Source organism: Papio anubis, chromosome 20, assembly GCF_008728515.1.
Source record: "Papio anubis isolate 15944 chromosome 20, Panubis1.0, whole genome shotgun sequence".
Classification (NCBI taxonomy): domain Eukaryota; kingdom Metazoa; phylum Chordata; class Mammalia; order Primates; family Cercopithecidae; genus Papio; species Papio anubis.
This window is the reverse complement of record NC_044995.1, coordinates 30018364-30037474: the sequence shown is the minus strand read 5'-3', so window position 1 is coordinate 30037474 and position 19111 is coordinate 30018364. Positions and strand designations below refer to the sequence as shown.

At 40.5% G+C, this 19111-nt stretch overlaps 1 protein-coding gene across 1 annotated transcript in view; it reads left to right on the top strand.

The window, feature by feature from the left end:
- Positions 1–19111, top strand: part of LOC101000404 (zinc finger protein 729-like) — an 81908-nt gene that overhangs the window by 49322 nt on the left and 13475 nt on the right.

Below are 19111 nucleotides of genomic sequence, written 5' to 3'. Positions count from 1 at the left end.
CCTCGCTCCAGATCTGAAGGGTGAGAATGCAGAGAACCACTTCAAAAAAAAAAAAAAAAAAAGAATAATCTGAACAACAACAACCCCATAGGAACACAAGAAGAATTCAAAGAGAGGAGAGAAATAACAGCAAAACTAAACAAACAACTCAAGAAATATTGTGGAAGCAGAACTGGAAACCTGGCAAAACAAACAAAACTCAAAGGCTAACAAATTAGCCAGAAGCAGGCAGATCCCTGTAGTCCCAGGTACTTGGCTTCGAGATGGGAGGATCACTTCCAGGCTGAGCCACCAAGGTGGGGCTGCAGTGAGCAAGATCTCACCCTCTGCTGGACATCTGCGTGGTGCTGCTGCCGGCTACAACCACCTGGTGGAGCCAGCAAACCTTTCAGGCTGCGTGGCCAAGGCCAAGGCTAGAGGCCGACATCTGGTCCAGCTGACGTCCGCGGGGAAGAGGCCAGGGTGTGGCTTGCTGACCTGAGTCCTAGCGAGTCCTCTGATCTTCCTTTTCACCTCTCCCCAGCGGTCCCGCTGGTCTCGGGTGCTTGAGGAGGAAGCTCCCAGGCCACCCTGCCCACCTCCTGCTGTGGACGGTTGGCCACCCCAAAGTCTCGCTGACCACCCCTGGAGACAGGGGAGCGCAGAACCTAACTCTCCGGCCCGCTGACTCAGCAAACCCACCACCTCCCCAAGCCCACGTTTCAGCCGGGACGAGCCCCGGTGGGGAAAGAGGTGGTAACGGAGAAGGCAGGACACCCGAACAGGGCAGCCACGTACTGCCAAAGAAAAAATTCATCTGTATGCAACTCTAAAAATAGCCAGATCTTGAAGAGCTATATAATTCTACTTGTTACACTTTGTCCTGGAAAATAATATAGATTTTTTTTGTGCCAGACACAGTGGCTTACACTCCGTGAAGGCCAACACTCTGGGATGCTGAGGCGGGGCAGATCACTCCTGAGGAAGACTCAGCCTGGCCAACATGGGTGAAATCCCCATGTCTACTTCAAAGAAATACAGATATTAGCGAAGCAAGGTAGTGCACACCTGTAGTCTCAGCCACTTGGGAGGCTGAGGCATGACCACTTTCTAAACTCTGGGAGCCAGGTTGCAGTGAGCTGAGATGCTGCCACTGCATGCCTGGGTGGCCAGGAGCGAGACTCTGTCTCAAAGATAAAAAAAAAAAAAAAAAAAAAAAAAGGCTATTTGGAAACTGAATACTGATGGAGTCTAACTGTTTGACCATTTCCATGCCATTCTTCTGCTCTCTGTTGTTTCTTACATGTAAAGCCTGTGATCAATTCTTTTCCTGCATCAAAGATCTAGAGACTTTTATTAGGTAGCTACTATTTATTACCTTTCTCTTATGGATGACTGATGAGATACTAAAATGTAAGATGCATGGATGAAAATCTAAGTGAAAAGCCATTTGTGGTTAATCTCTTATAGAATTGAGGATGTATGAGGTAGGTATCTGTGGAGTACATTCTTTTTTCTTTGAGGAATCTCTGTCTCCAGTTGCCCAGGCTGAGTGCAGGCACCCTGGCTCATTATAAGCTCCTCCTCCCAGGTTCAAGCTATGCTCCTGTCTCTGCCTCCCAAGTAGCTGAGATTACAGGTGCCCATAACCACATCCAGCTAATTTTTGTGTTTTAGTAAAGGAAGGTTTCACCATGTTGACCAGGCTGTTCTTGAACTTTTGACCTCAAGTGATCTGCCTGCTTTGGCTTCCCAAAGTGCTGTGATTATAGGTGTTAGCCACTGCACCCAGCCCTAAGTAATATTCTAATACATTATTATGAGAGAAAATCGTTCTTATAGTTTTTTTTTTTTTTTTTTTTTTGAGACGGAGTCTCGCTCTGTGGCCCAGGCTGGAGTGCAGTGGCCGGATCTCAGCTCACTGCAAGCTCCGCCTCCCAGGTTTTCGCCATTCTCTTGCCTCAGCCTCCCGAGTAACTGAGACTACAGGCGCCCGCCACCTTGCCTGGCTAGTTTTTTGTATTTTTTAGTAGAGACGGGGTTTCACCGGGTTAGCCAGGATGGTCTCGATCTCCTGACCTCGTGATCCGCCCATCTCGGCCTCCCAAAGTGCTGGGATTACAGGCTTGAGCCACCGCGCCCGGCCTTGAAAGAGTTTTTTAAGGTGTATAATGAAGAAAACCAAATTCAATAATAGGCTATGTACAGTTACATAGTTTCTCAATTTGTACAATCAAGATGTAAATTTCCCGTTTATATAATCAGAGGTTATTTGTAGTTTATAGTTGGTTAAACCTGAGTTTTGTTTCCCCCAATGTATAATTTACCCCCCCCAAAAAAAAAAAAAAAACAACTCTCGAATTAGATTTTTTTTCTTTTTTTTTTTTTGAGACGGAGTTTTGCTCTTGTTGCCCATGCTGGAGTGCAATAGCGCGATCTCCTCTCAGTGCAACCTCCGCCTCCTGGGTTCAAGTGATTCTCCTGCCTCAGCCTCCTGAGTAGCTGGGATTACAGGCATGTGCCACCACGCCGGGCTGATTTTGAATTTTTAGTAGAGACAGGGTTTTTCCATTTTGGTCAGGCTGGTCTCGAACTCCCGACCTCAGGTGATCCGCACTCTTTGGCCTCCTAAAGTGCTGGGATTACAGGTGTGAGCCACTGGTCCGGCTGACTTAGATTTTTTAAAAAGTAGATATCAGGGACTAGAGCCACCTCATTCTAATTGCCTGCCACTTAATTATTCTTAATTATTTTCACACTCCTCAGAGGACTAATTTTTTGTTCCCCCCCTGCATTTTTTACAGGTATCCCAAGGAGAGTATTATGTGTACTCCCAAACTCCCAATTCCTGCAGCCTAACGCTGGCTTGCAGTAAAATACAAAATTTCCATTTCATTCTTACCTTCCCAAATGTCAATTTTTCCTCTCTGATTCACATTACTATTTGCCCTTTTTTTTTTTTTTTTGAGACGGAATCTTGCTCTGTTGCCCATCCTGGAGTGCAGTGGCCTGATCTCGACTCACCACGACCTCCACCTCCTGGGTTCAAGCAATTCTCCTGCCTCAGCCTCCCGAGTAGCTGGGACTACAGGCGTGCACCACCATGCCCGGCTAATTTTTGTATTTTTAGTAGAGACAGAGTTTCACTATGTTGGCCAGGCTAGTCTCGAACTCCTGACCTCGTGATCTGCCCGCCTCAGCCTCCCAAAGTGCTGGGATTACAGGCGTGAGCCACCGTGCCTGGCCTACTATTTGTCCTTTAGTGTACATTTTTGATACCTTATTTTAATTATTTTTTTAACAAAGCATTGGATGGCACTTTTCCTAATATTTGTTTTCTGTTTGTAAATATTTCCCATGAGAAGAAAGCAAAAATAATCCCCTGATTATTTTTTGTTTTTTTGTTTTTCCTCCTAGGCCCACAGATTTATGTTTTGGGGTAAAGGCTTTGAAAACTTTATGGAATGATGTGTTTTCAGACATTCTTCACTTTTTTTCCTGGTCCTGGGTTTCAGTACTGTCTGGGAATTAACTGAAATATCCCCCATGGCTATGTCTGCTAGAGTGTCTGGTGAATATCAGCTCCTGGTCATTTTCTCCTGTGGGACAATCTGAGGTATGGAGTGTAGCCTTTCAAGGAAGCAGGGGGATGCCCTGGGGTTGAGAGGAATCTCCTGGCTTACTCTTCCTTCGAAAAGCTAACCCTTGAGACATTAAGATTGTCTTCACCCAACCCAGCTTCCATTTCTTGCTGGTCAGCCAATCAGTTGCTGGTATTGCGGGAAAAACATTGAAATAATTTCTGCCCCCTGCGTTCTCTAAGGGGGCAGAACAATAGTGAAAGAAATATAATGAAAAAATAGTGAAAGAAAAATAGTGAGAATCTGTGAAAACAAAAATAATATCCCAAAAGAAGAAAAAAAAAAAACAAAAAACAAGTAGTGATCCCAGTGAGATGGTGTAAGAACTTGCAAAGTAAAATGCACCTGGGGCTCACTGGGGCTTAGTTCAGAGTCTCCTGAGAAGGGGTTATTGGGCACTTAAGTGAGCAGAATGAAGTGGGAGAATCTCTCAAGTGATTGGATGGCCTGACTTGATACATGAATCAGACACATCTGTACCTTGAAAAGATTTGTTCGCTTATTTTGACCTCAGTTTTTTAACGGTAAATTGCATTTTGTTACTAGGGATTGAAAGAAAGGTAAGAAAATATTTACCAAGGGCAAAAAAGAGGTGAATTTCAGAATAAATATTTAATTGTATATTCCATTTGTTAAAAATTTTTATTTACCCTTTTCCCAGAATGAGTTTAGGAATTTTCTCTGGTCTGTTTTTTATGGCTGGGTGAAATAGGAAAAATCTGTCTTCCATTTTGGCTTCAGAAAATGCACACATATCCACAAGAAAATGGTAGATAATTGTTGAGTTACATAGATTCGGGAAAAGATCAGTTCCTCTTTTTGCAGGGTAAATTTGTAACTATGAATGTCTGTATTCTATATCCTGTTAATATTGCTATCTGAGTTTCATGCTAAATTTTATGAGCTGAAACTTTGTACCCTCTAGAAATGTTCCCATATGACTAATTGTTTACTACAGGATTTTTAATGGAAATAGTAAAATAATACATTTACTGTCTGAAGGGAATAGATACTTTTGCTTATCTTACTGCAATATAAAATGTAAGCACCTTAAAATTTCCTTCCCTTACATGAACACTGTGTTAGAGTAATTCTGCTGAATTTTTCGAACACTTACTTTCAAAAACTATGTGAATAACTCTGACATGAAAATTAAAGCCTGACACTGGGCGCGGTGGCTCACGCCTGTAATCCCAGCACTTTGAGAGGCCGAGGCGGGCGGATCACGAGGTCAGAAAATCGAGACCATCCTGGCTAACCCCGTCTCTGCTAAAAATACAAAAAATTAGCCGGGCGTGGTGGTGCCTACCTGTAGTCCCCAGCTACTCAGAGGCTGAGGCAGGAGAATTGCTTGAACTCAGGAGTTGGAGATTGCAGTGAGCTGAGATTGCACCACTGCACTCCAGCCTGGGCGACAAAGCAAGACTCTGTCTCAAAAAAAAAAAAAAAGAAAAAAAGAAAATTAAAGCCTGAACCCAGTGACTCTAATTAAGCTAAGGCTAATACTGAGCCTGCAAAAGGAGATTATTAAAGGATCACTTAGTTTTTTGGGGGGAGTCTTCTCTGCAGATATTCCAGCCTGCTCACCCCAGCCATGGAAGAAGTGTTTATCCTGAGAGAAGCTACAGAGCCGTGGAAAGTTGGAGACCCACAGCCAGATGCAGTTAAGGTTAAGATGAAAGGGGATTGGGAGGGTCTTACTGAAGATGAAATTGTTACTGTTTTGAGGTAGTTTCTAGACTTTGTAAGGTAAAACAAAGTTAGATTTATGTTGGAAAAATAATTGAATTCCAAAAGAGTATTGCAAGAGGAGGATGTACTAACTATAAGATCTTTAAAGATTGCAAATTTAGGCAGACAAGGGCCTTGTTTCATATGGAAGAGCAAACAATATTAGGAGGTGGGAGGTGATGGCAAAGGGAGGGTGAAAAAATGAGATCTTAGATCAGAGAATGTTTTACCCTGAAGTCGTCATGTTCTTAGGAACTACATAAAATGGGGTTGTATGTCGACTCAGACTGGGGGTAGCTAAAAGTTCAGAAGCCTGTTGAAAGGAAATAAACTTAAGTAATGCTTGATTAAGAAGTATTTTAGGTTGACCACTAAAAACAAATTCAGCTGATTATTTATTTATTTATTTATTTAAATGAGAAAAAGGAGATAGTGTGCAGTCTGTCTCTGGCTGTGTGATAGGTAAGAAAAGAGAACACCATCTAAGTCATAATGGGAAGGGTATTTCTTTCTGAGTTTTCCTGGATTGTATCTTTTCTGATGAACTGATAAATGTAACTGATGTTTTCCTGAGTTCTGTGAGTAGCTCTATAATATTATTGAACTTGAGGAAGGTTATGAGAGTATCCAGTTTTTGAACAGTAGCTCAGAAACAGATGGGCCCATGAGGTTTGTGACTGGCATCTGCAGTAAGAACAATATTGTGAGACTGAACCCTGAATCAGGGTCTGTGCTGACTCTGGGTGGTGTCAGAATTCAAATGTTAGGCAATGAGTTGGTGTTGGAGAATTGCTTGGTGTTTACTAAGTTCTACAAATTTGGTTTCAGCTGAGAGATATCACAGAGGCCTGGTCTGGAATGGATCTATGGGTGTCTGGGAATGGGAGGCTCGCTTTTCTCTACACAGGCCATCACACTGCCCATTAACCCTGTGATTTCAGGTCTCCACCCAGGGTGAGAGAGGATACAAATTTAGGGGGAAAAAGTTCTGATAACAGACCCCCCTTTTCCACTGCTGCCACCACAGGATTCCCACCTTCTAACAAACATACCCACTACACATTGACTTGTCCACATCCCTCTTAGGACTAGGTACCACCCTCAGGAATTTCACCACGGCATTTTTGATCCTAGTGTTTCTTGCCAAAAACTCACAAAAGTGTCTACAAGTCTCCTGGTGTATCCCAACCCCCAGACACTGAATCTGCAGCAGCAACCTGTTTTCGCCACCAACCTGGGGTTCTAGACAATCTGTTCATAATCTCATCTCCCTGCATGGACCCAGAAATTAATCAGAGTAGAGTCACACCTGGGCCACTCTTTGTAGCACAAACCAGTCCTTCCACTTGCATTGCACTCTCCCCAACCCATAGAGTTCTTTGTTTTTTTGTTTGTTTGCTTTTGTTTTTTGTCTGTTTGCTTTTGAGACAGAGTTTCACTCTTGTTGCCTAGGCTAGAGTGCAGTGACACAATCTCAGCTCACTGCAACCTCGGCCTTCTGGTTTCAAGCAATTCTCCTGCCTCAGCCTCCCGAGAAGCTGCGACTACAGGCGCCTGCCACCACGCCTGGCTAATTTTTGTATTTTTAGTAGAGACAGGGTTTCACTGTGTTGGCCAGGATGGTCTCAAACTCCTGACCTCGTGATCAGCCTGTGTTGGCCTCCCAAGTGCTGGGATTATAGGTGTGAGCCAGCCACTGTGCCTGGCCAGCGAGTTCTTTTGTTTTAACTTTTATTTTTGATTCAGGAGTACATGTGCAGGCTTGTTATATAGGTAAAATTGTGTCGGGGGGTTGGTGTGCAGAATATCTTGTCACTGAGGTATTAAGCACAGTACTACACAGGTATTATTTTTCTGATCCTCTTTGTTTTCCATCTTCCACCCTTAACTAGAACTCAGTGTCTGTTGTTACCCTCTTTGTGCCCATGTGTTCTTATTTAGCTCTTACTAATAAATGAGAACATGCATTTGACTTTCTCTTTCTGCATTAGTTTTCTAAGGATAATGGTCTCCAGCTCCATCCATGTTGCTGCAAATAACATAATCTTGGTCGCTTTTTATGGCAACACAGTATTCCATGATGTTTATGTACCATATTTTGTTTCTATTAAATCTTTTATTTTATTTTATTTTACTTATTTTTGGAGATTGGGTTTCACTCTGTCACCCAGGCTGTAGTATAGTGGCGTGATCTCGGCTTACTGCAGCCTCAACCTCCCAGGCTCAAGCAGTTCTTCTACCTCAGCCCCCAAGCAGCTGGTACTACAGGTGTGTGCCACCAAGCCCAGCTAATTTTTCTTCTTGTATTTTTTGTTGAGATGGGGTTTTTCCATGTTGTTTAGGCTGGTCTTGAACTCCTGAGCTCAGGCAGTTTACCTGCCTCAGCCTCCCAGAGTGCTGAAACTACAGGCATGAGCCACCACACCTTACCATACCATATTTTCTTTCTCTAGTTTACCATTGGTAGGCATTTAGGTTGATTCCATGTCTTTGCTGTTGTGAATAGTGCTGCAATGAACATGCATGTGCGTGTGTCTATGACAGAATAACTTACATTTCTTTGGGTATATACCCAATTATGAAGTTGTTGGGTCAAATGGTAATTCTATTTTTAGTTCTGTGAGTAACCACCACACTGCTTTTCACAATGGTTGAACTAATTTACACTCCTGCTAGCAGCACATACCCTTTTCTCTGAAACCTTGCCAGCGTGTTATTTTTTGACTTTGTAATAGCCATTTTGACTGTTGTGAGATGGAATCTCGTTGTGGTTTTTTCTTTGCGTTTCTCTACTGATGAGTATTTTTTTGGTATGCTTGTTAACCAGATATGTATCTTATTTTGAAAAACATTTGTTCATGTTTTTTGTCTACGAAGTCTCACTCTGTCACCCGGGCTAAAGTGCAGTGGCATAATCTCAGCAAACGACAACCTTCACCTCCTGGATTCAAGCGATTCTCCTGCCCCAGCCTCCTGAGTGGATGGAATTACAGGCATCTGCCACCATACTCTGCTATAATTTTTGTATTTTTAGTAGTCGAGGTTTAACCTTGTTGGCCAGGCTGGTCTCAAACTCCTGACCTCAAGTGATCTTTCTTGCTTGGCCTCCCAAGGTGCTGGGATTACAGACGTGAGCCATCACTCCTAGCCTTTTGCCTACTTTTTTTTTTTTTTTTAAGACGGAGTTTGGCTCTTGTTGCCCAGGCTGGAGTGCAATGGTGTGATCTTGGCTCACTGCAACCTCCACCTCTTGGGTTCAAGAGATTCTCCTGCCTCAGCCTCCCGAGTAGCTGGAATTACAAGTGTCCACCACCATGCTTGGCTAACTTTTTGTATTTTTAGTAAAGACTGGGTTTCATCATGTTGGCCAGGCTGATCTCGAACTCCTGACCTCAGGTGACCCACCTACCTTGGCCTCTGAGAGTGCTGGGATTACAGGCATAAGCCACTGAGCCCGGCCGCCTTTTGTCTACTTTTTAAGGAGGCCGTTTGTTTGTTTCTTGTAAACTTAAGTTTTTTATGGATATGGATTCTGGACATTAGACCTTTGTCAAATGCATAGTTTGGAAATGTTTTATTCTATAGGTTGTGTGTTTACTCTGTTATGGTTTCCATTGCTGTGAAGAAGCTATTTAGTTTAATTAGGTCCCATTTGTCAATTGCTGCTGTTGCTATTGCTTTTGGTATTTTCATCATAAAATCTTTGTTAGTTCCCATGTCTAGAATGGTATTTTCTAGGTTATCTTTAGGGTTTTTTTTTTTAAATATATAATTTTAAGTTTTACATTTAAGGCTTTAATTCATCTTGAATTGATTTTTGTATATGATGTAAGGAAGGGGTCCAGTTTGAATTTTCTACATAGTGCTAGGTGGTTATCCCAGCACCATTTATTAAATAGGGAATTCTTCCCACATTCCTCTTGTTAGTTTTGTCAAAGATCAGATGGTTATAGGTGTGTGGCATTATTTCTGGGCTCTCTATTCTGTTGCATTGGTCTATGAGTCTGTTTCTTGTACCAGTATTATGTGACTGGTTACTGTAACCCTGTCGTATAGTTTGAAGTCAGGTAATGTAATGCCTCTAGCTTTGTTCTTTTTGCTTAGGATTGCCTTGGCTACTCTGGCTCTTTTTTGGTTCCATATGAATTTTAAAATAATTTTTTGTAGTTCTGTTAAGAATGTTTTTGGTAGTTTGATAAGAATAGCATGAAATCTCTTCTTTTTGGGGCAGTATGGCCATTTTAATCATTTTTGATCTTTTCTACCTATGAGCATAGAATAGAATGGTTTTCCATTTATTTGTGTTATCTCTGATTTTTTTTTTCTTTTTTTCTTTCTTTTTTATTTTTGAGTCAGAGTCTCGCTTTGTCACCCAGGCTGCAGTGCAATGGCACAATCTTGGCTCACTGCAACCTCTGCCTCCTGGATTCAAGCTATTCTCTTGCCTCAGCCTCCTGAATAGCTGGGATTACAGGTGCCCACCACCATGCCCAGGTAATTTTTGTATTTTTAGTAGCGATAGTTTTATCATGTTGGCCAGGCTGGTCTTGATCTCCTGACCTCAAATGATCCACCCGCCTCGGCTTCCCAAAGTGCTGAGATTACAGGCATGAGCTACCACACCCGGCTATCTCTGACTCTTTAAGCAGTGTTTTGTGATTCTTGACATAGAAATCTTTTCACTTCTCTGATTAGGTGTACTCCTGGATATTTTGTGTGTGTGTGTGGCAATTGTGAAGGGGATTGTGTTTTTGATTTGGCTTTTGGCTTGAATGTTGTTAATATACAGAGATTCTGCCAATTTTTATACATTTGTTGTGTATATTGAAATTTTGCTGAAGTGGTTTGTCAGTTTGAAGAGCTTTTCTGCAGAGACTGTAGGGTTTTCTAGATACAGAACTATGTCATCTGCAAACAGGTATAGTTTGACTTCCTTTCTTCCTGTTTGAATGCATTTTATCTCTTGTCTGATTGCTCTGGCCAGGACTTCCAATTCTCTTAAATAGGAGTGGTGAGAGAAAGTATGCCAGTTTTCAAACAGAAACACTTTCAGCTTGTGTCCATTCACTATGTTTGCTTTGGATTTGTCATAGATAACTCATTATTTTGAAGTACGTACCTTGAAAGCCTAGTTTGTGGAGGATTTTAAAAATGAAGGGTGATAAATTTTATTGAAATCTTTTTCTGCATCTATTGACATAATTTTTTTCGTTATCTTTAGTTCTCTTTATGCGATGAATAACATTTTTTAATTGTTGCATGTTGAACCAACCTTGCATCCTACTTGATCATAGTGGAGTAGCTTCTTGATGTGCTGCTGGATTTGGTTTGCCAGCATTTTGTTGAGGATTTTTTCATCAGTGTTCATCAGGAATATTGGCCGGAAGTTTTCTATTTTTTGTTTTATCTCTGCCAGGTTTTGGTATCAGAATGTTGCTGTTTATATGTAATGAGCTGAGGAGGAGTTCCTTCCTCTCAATTTTGGAATAGTTTTAGTAGGAATGGTACAGGCTCTTCATTTTACATCTGATAGAATTCAGCTGTGAATTTGTCCAACCCTGGGCTTTATTTTGGTTGGTAGGCTATTTATTACTTATTCAATTTTGGAATTTGTTATTGGTCTATTCAGGAATTTAATTTCTCTTTTGTTCAGTGTTTTGAGAATGTATTTGTCCAGAAATTTATGTATTTCTATTAGGTTTTTTAGTTTGTGTGCAGACAGGTGTTCATAGTAGACTTCAGTAGTTCTTTGTATTTTGTATTTTTGTGGGGTCAGTGATAATTTCTTTTGTCATTAACTGTTTATTTGAATCTTCTCTTTATTCTTCATTAATCTAGCTAGTTATTTACCTTATTTATTTCTTTCAAAGATGTATCTCTTGGATTTCTTGTTCTTTTGTATAATTTTTCATATCTAAATCTTCAGTTCTGATCTTATTTTGGTTATTTTTTTATATGCTGCTAGCTTAGGAGTTGCTTTACTCTTGCTTCTCTCATTCTTTTATTTATGATGTTAGGTTGTTAAATTGAGATGTTTTTGATGTGACCATTTAATGCTGTTAATTTCCCTGTTAACACTGCCTTAGCTGTGTTGCAAAGATTCTGCAGTGTTGTAGCTTTGTTTCAAAAACTTTTAAATTTCCGCCTTAATTTTTTTTTCCTTTGAATATCTGTATTTATTTATTTATTTATTATTATTATTATACTTTAAGTTCTAGGGTACATATGGATAGCGATGCAGGTTTGTTACATATGTATGCTTATTACCATGTTGGCGTGCTGCACCCATCAACTTCGTCAGCTGCATCAACTCGTCGTTACATCAGGTATAACTCCCAATGCAATCCCTCCCCCCTCCCCCACTCCCCATGATAGGCCCGGTGGCGATGTTCCTTCCGAGTCAAGTGATCTCATTGTTCAGTTCCCACCTATGGTGAGAACATGCGATTGTTTCAGTTTTCTGTTCTGCGATGGTTTGCTGAAATGATGGTTTCCAGCTGCATCCATGTCCCTACAAAGGACTGAAAACTCATCCTTTTGAAGCTGCATAGTATTCCATGGTGTGTATGTGCCACATTTTCTTAATGAAATCAGTCTGTCACTGATGGACATTTGGGTTGATTCAAGTCTTTGCTATTGTGAATAGTGCCGCCAATAAACATGTATTATTGCATGTGCTTTATAGCAGCATGATTGATAATCCTTTACGGTATATACCCAGTAATGGGATGGCTGGGTCATATGGTACTTCTAGTTCTAGATCCTTGAGGAATTGCCATGCTGTTTTCCATAATGGTTGAACTAGTTTACAATCCACCAACAGTGTAAAAGTGTTCCCTATTTCTCCATATCCTCTCCAGCACCTGTTGTTTCCTGACTTTTAATGATTGCCATTCTAACTGGTGTGAGATGGTATCTCATTGTATTTTTGATTTGCATTTTCTCTGATGGCCAGTGATGATGGCATTTTTCATGTCTGTTGGCTGTATGAATGTCTTTCTTTTTGAGAACTGTCTGTTCATATCCTTTGCCCACTTTTCGATGGGGTTCTTTTTTCTTGTAAATTTGTTTGAGTTCTTTGTAGGTTCTGGATATTAGCCCTTGTCCAGATGAGTACATTGCAAAAATTTTCTCCATTCTGTAGGTTGCCTGTTCACTCTGATGGTAGTTTCTTTTGCTGTGCAGAAGCTCTTTAGTTTGAGTAGACCCCATTTGTCAATTTTGGCTTTTGTTGCCATTGCTTTTGGTGTTTTTAGACATGAAGTCCTTGCCCATGCCTATGTATCCTGAATACCTAGGTTTTCTTCTAGGGTTTTTCGTGGTATTAGGTCTAACATTTAAGTCTCTAATCCATCTTGAATTAATTTACCATTATAAGGAGTAAGGAAAGGATCCAGTTTCAGCTTTCTGCCTTAGTAGCCAATTTTTCCAGCATTTTATTAAAATGAGGAATCCTTTCCCCATTTCTTGTTTTTCTCAGGTTTGTCAAGATCCAGATAGCTGTAGATGTGTGTTATTATTTCTGAGGGACTCTGTTCTGTTCCATTGGTCTATATCTCTGTTTTGGTACCAGTACCATGCTACGAACACTGGTTACTGTAGCCTTGTAATTCTATGGTTTGAAGTCAGGTAGTGTGATGCCTCCAGCTTTGTTCTTTTGACTTAGGATTGTCTTGGCAATGCGGCCCTCTTTTGGTTCCATATGAACATTAAAGCCGTTTTTTTCCAATTCTGTGAAGAAAGTCATTGAGTAGCTTGATGGGGATGGCATTGAATCTATAAACTACCTTAGGGTATGGCCATTTCACGATATTGATTCTTCCTATCCATGAGCATGGTATGTTCTTCCATTTGTTTGTGTCCTCTTTTATTTCACTGAGCAGTGGTTTGTAGTTCTCATGAGAAGGGTCCTTTACATCCCTAGTAAGTTGGATTCTAGGTATTTCATTCTCTTTGGAAACGAGTGTGAATGGAAGTTCATTCATGATTTGGCTCTCTGTTTGTCTGTTACTGGTGTATAAGAATGCTTGTGATTTTGCACATTAATTTTGTATCCTGAGACTTTGCTGAAGTTACTTATCAGCTTAAGGAGATTTTGGGCTGAGACAATGGGGTTTTTCTAAATATACAATGTGTCATCTGCAAACAGGACAATTTGACTTCTTCTTTCTAACTGAATACCCTTGATTTCTTTCTCTTGCCACAATTGCCCTAGCCAGAGACTTCCAACACTATGTTGAATAGGAGTGGTGAGAGGGCATCCCTGTCTGTGCCAGTTTTCAAAGGGAATTTTTCCAGTTTTGCCCATTCAGTATGATATTGGCTGTGGGTTTTGTCATAAATAGCTCTTATGATTTTTGAGATCACGTTCCATCCAATACCAAATTTATTGAAGCGGTTTTTTTTTTAGCATCAAGCGTAGAATTTTGTTAAATTTTGTCAAAGTCCTTTTTCTGCATCTATTGAAGAGATAATCATGGTTTTGTCTTTGGTTCTGTTTATGGTTACATTTATTGATTTGCATGTATATTTGAACCAATATTGCATCAGGGATGACCCACTTGATCATGGTGGATAAGCTTTTTGATGTGCTGCTGGATCCGGTTTGGTATTTTGTGAGGATTTTGCATTTGATGTTCATCAGGGATATTGGTCTAAAAATTCTCTTTTTTTGTTGTGTCTCTGCACCAGGCTTTGGTATCAGGATGATGTCATAAAATGAGTTGGGGAGGATTCCTCTTTTCTAATGATTGGAATAGTTTCCAGAAGAGGTGTTACCAGCTCCTCCTTGTACCTCTGGTAGGAATTCAGCTGTGAATCCATCTGGTCCTGGACTTTTTTTCGTTGGTAGGCTATTAATTATTGCCTCAATTTCCAGAGCCTGCTATTGGTCTATTCAGGGATTCAACTTCGTCCTGGTTTAGTCTTGGGAGAGTGTAAGTGTCAGGAAATTATCCATTTCATAGATTTTCTAGTTTATTTAGTAGAGGTGTTGTATTCTCCTGATGGTAGTTTGTATTTCTGTGGGTCAGTGGTGCTATCCTTTATGTTTATTGCATCTAATTGATTCTTCTCTCTTCTTTATTTTGTCTTCTTGTGGTCTATCAATTTCGTCTTTTCAAAACCAACTCCTGGATTCATTGATTTTTTTTTTTTTTTTTGGAGGCTTTTTGTGTCTCTATCTCCTATTCCAGTTCATAAGATCTTAGTTATTTCTTGCCTTCTGCTGAGCTTTTGAATGTCTTTGCTCTTGCTTCTCTGGGTCTTTTCATTGTGATGTTAGGGTGTCAATTTTAGATCTTTCCTGCTTTCTCTTGTGGGCATTTGGTGCGTTCCCTCTACACGCTGCTTTAAATGTGTCCCAGAGATTCTGGTATGTTGTGTCTTTGTTCTCATTGGTTTCAAAAGAACATCTTTATATGTGCCTTCATTTCATATGTTACCCAGTAGTCATTCAGGAGCAGGTTGTTCAGTTTCCTTGTAGTTGAGTGGTTTAGAGTGAGTTTCTTAATCCTGAGTTCTAGTTTGATTGCACTGTGGTCTGAGAGACGGTTGTTATGTTCTGATGCTTTACATTTTGCTGAGGTGCTTTACTTCCAACTATGTGAGCGTTTGGAATAAGTGTGATGTGGTGCTAGAGAAGAATGCATATTCTGTTGATTTCGAATTGAAAAGTTCTGTAGATGTCTATTAGGTCCCACTTGAATTTGCCAGAGCTGAGTTCAATTCCTAGATAGCCTTGTTAATTTTCTTTCTTGTTGATCTGTCCTAATGTTGACAGTGGGGGTGTTAAAGTCTCCCATTACTATTGTGAGAATTAAGTCTTTGTAGGTGTCTAAGGACTTGCTTTGAATCTGGGTGCTCCTGTATTGGGTGCATATGTATTTAGGAAAGTTAGCTCTTCTTATTGAATTGATCCTTACCATTATGTAATGGTCTTCTTTGTCTCTTTTGATCTCTGTTGGTTTAAAGTCTGTTTTATCAGAGGCTAGGATTGCAACCCCTGCTTTTTTTTGTTTTCCATTTGCTTGGTAGATCTTCCTCCATCCCTTTATTTTGAGCCTATGTGTGTCTCTACACGAGAGATGAGTCTCCTGAATACAGCATACTGATGGGCCTTGACTGTTTATCTAATTTGCCAGTCTGCGTCTTTTAATTGGAGCATGTAGCCTATTTACATTTAAGGTTAATATTGTTATATGTGAATTTGATCCTGTCACTATTATGTTATCTGGTTATTTTGCTCATTAGTTGATGCAGTTTCTTCCTAGCATCGATGGTCTTTACAATTTGGCATGTTTTTGCAGTGGCTGATACCGGTTGTTCCTTTCCATGTTTAGTGCTTCCTTCAGGAGCTCTTGTAGGGCAGGCCTGGTGGTGACAAAATCTCTCAGCATTTGCTTGTCTGTAAAGGATTTTATTTCTCCTTCACTTTTGAAACTTAGCTTGGCCGGATATGAAATTCTGGGTTGAAAATTCTTTAAGAATGTTGAATATTGGCCCTCACTCTCTTCTGACTTGTAGAGTTTCTGCCGAGAGATCTGCTGTTAGTGTGATGGGCTTCCCTTTGTGGGTATCCCGACCTTTCTCTCTGGCTGCCCTTAGTATTTTTTCCTTCATTTCAACTTTGGTGGATCTGACAATCATGTCTTGGAGTTGCTCTTCTCGAGGAATATCTTTGTGGCATTCTCTGTATTTCCTGAATTTGAATGTTGGCCTGCTAGGTCAGGGAAGTTCTCCTGGATAATATCCAGCAGAGTTTTCCAACTTTGTTCCATTCTCCCCGTCACCTCTTCAAGGAGACCTACAAACCACTGCTCAACGAAATAAAAGGGGACACAAAGAAATGGAAAAACATTACATTCTCATGGATAGAAAGAAGCAATGTCATGAAAATGGCCATACTGCCCAAGGTAATTTATAGATTCAATCCCATCCCCATCAAGCTACCAATGACTTTCTTCACAGAATTGGAAAAAACTACTTTGAAGTTCATATGGAACTAAAAAAGAACCCGCATTGCTAAGTCAATCCTAAGCCAAAAGAACAAAGCTGGAGGCATCATGCTACCTAACTTCAAACTATACTACAAGACTACAGTAACCAAAACAGCATGGTACTGGTACCAAAACAGAGATATAGACCAATGGAACAGAACAGAGCCCTCAGAAATAATACCACATGTCTACAACCATCTGATCTTTGACAAATCTGACAAAAACAAGAAATGGGGAAAAGATTCCCTATTTAATAAATGGTGCTGGGAAAACTGGCTAGCCATATGTAGAGAGCTAAAACTGGATCCCTTCCTTACACCTTATACAAAAATTAATTCAAGATGGATTAAAGACTTAAATGTTAGACCTAATACCATAAAAACTCTAGGCAATACCATTCAGGACATAGGCATAGGCAAGGACTTCATGTCTAAAACACCAAAAGCAATGGCAACAAAAGCCAGAATTGACAAATGGGATCTAATTAACTAAATTAAACTAAAGAGCTTCTGCACAGCAAAAGAAACTACCATCAGAGTGAGCAGGCAACCTACAGAATGGGAAAAATTTTTGCAACCTACTCACCCCGGACAAAGGGCTAGTATCCAGAATCTACACAAAGAATTCAAACACATTTACAAGAAAAAAAAAAACCATCAAAAAGTGGGCAAAGGATATGAACAGACACATCTCGAAAGAAGACATTTATGCAGCCAACAGACACATGAAAAAATGCTCATCACCACTGGCCATCAGAGAAATGCCAATCAAGCCCCAATGAGATACCATCTCACACCAGTTAGAATGGCGATCATTAAAACGCCAGGAAACAACAGATGCTGGAGAGAATGTGGAGAAATAGGAATATTTTTACACTGCTGGTGGGACTGTAAACTAGTTCAACCACTGTGGAAGACAGTGTGGCGATTTCTCAAGGATCTAGAACTAGAAATACCATTTGACCCAGCCATCCCTTTACTGGGTGTGTACCCAAAGGATTATAAATCATGCTGCTATAAAAACACATGAACACACATATGTTTATTGCGGCACTATTCACAATAGCAAAGACTTGGAACCAACCCACATGTCCATCAATGATAGACTGGATTAAGAAAATGTGGCACATATACACCATGGAATACTATGCACCCATAAAAAAGGATGAGTTCATGTCCTTTGTAGAGACATGGATGAAGCTGGAAACCATTATTCTCAGCAAACTAATGCAAGGACCAAAACCCAAAAACACCCTGCTCCTCACCACAGGTGGAATTGAACAATGAGAACACTTGGACTGGAAGGGGATCATCACACACTGGGGCCTGTTGTGGAGTGGGGGAGGGGGGGGAGAGATAGCATTAGAGATACACCTAAATGTAAAACGACGAGTTAATGAGCAGCACACCAACATGGCACATGTATACATGTAATGTAAACCTGCATCGCTAGGTAACATGTACCCTAGGAACTTAAAGTATAATATAAATAAATAAAAATAAATTTGTCCTAGTGCAGTTGATGTTAATGATTCACTTTGGTTGAAGAGCTCCCACAGATTTTTCACTATAAATTAGTTTCTCATTAAGTATCTTTTTTGTTGTCGCTTTTGAGACAGAGTTCACTCTCTGTTCCCCAGGCTGGAGTGCAGGGCGCTGATCTCAGCTCACTGCGCCTCCTCGGGCCTCCTGAGTTCAAGCACCTCCTGCCTCGGCCCCCTGGAATAGCTGAGATGACACGTGCACCACCATGGCTGGCTGATTTTTGTACTCATTGGTAGAGAGATGGGGTTTCACCCATGTTGGCCTGGCTGGTCTTGAACTCCTGGCCTCGTGATCCTCCCACCTCAGCCTCCCCCAAAGTGCTGGGATTACAGGAATGAGCTACCATGCCCAGCCTTTTAAGTATCTTTATGCAGCTGATGTACACCAGTGATCACATTTAATCTGGCACCTGGCCTTCTTTCTAGATTTCTTTGCATGTATCTATCTTTGGAAAATGAGGTCTCTCATCTCTTTGTTTACAGGCCAGAAAAAACCTGGGAAAGAAACAGGCTCTACTTGGTGTGAATGTTTGAGAAAAAGATTCTTTTTATGCCAAAAACAGGCATTACTGGTGAACTCTATTGTGAAATTCGGAACTCAGACTTTATTCTAGATCTTATGAAACAACAATATGCATAACAAGATCTCCAGTTAATTGTACACATTAAAATTTGAGAGGTGTCTTCTAACTCAGCATGTCTTTGACCTGAAAAAATATACAAGACTCTTCTGTATCATGTAACATAGCACTAAAAAATATACATGTTTGTTATCATGCCCTTAATTTTAATTTTATTATCCAGAAAAGTATCTTATCCACACTGGTGTTGGGCGGATCTATGCATTCTTTTTTCTCAGAATTTGAGAATACATTAGGAATATTTCTGTGTTGAAAATTATCTAGTGGATATGTTTGGTCATCCCAATAAGTTAGAACCTGTTCCCTTTATTCTATCATTTTACCTTTGAGTCACTGAAAAAATTCTGCCTGTGGCCACTTGGGAAATATATGTGTGTGTTTCTTGCTTTTTTTCAGGGACTCAAGACTTTTCAGGATGTGACCATAGAATTCTCTGAGGAGTGGCAATGCCTGACACGCTCAGCAGACTTTATATAGAGATGTTATGTTAGAGAACTACAGAAACCTGGTCTCCTGGGTGAGGATAATTTTTAATTAAACAATTCCTATTATATTCTATAGGTTTCATTTCTCTTTTCT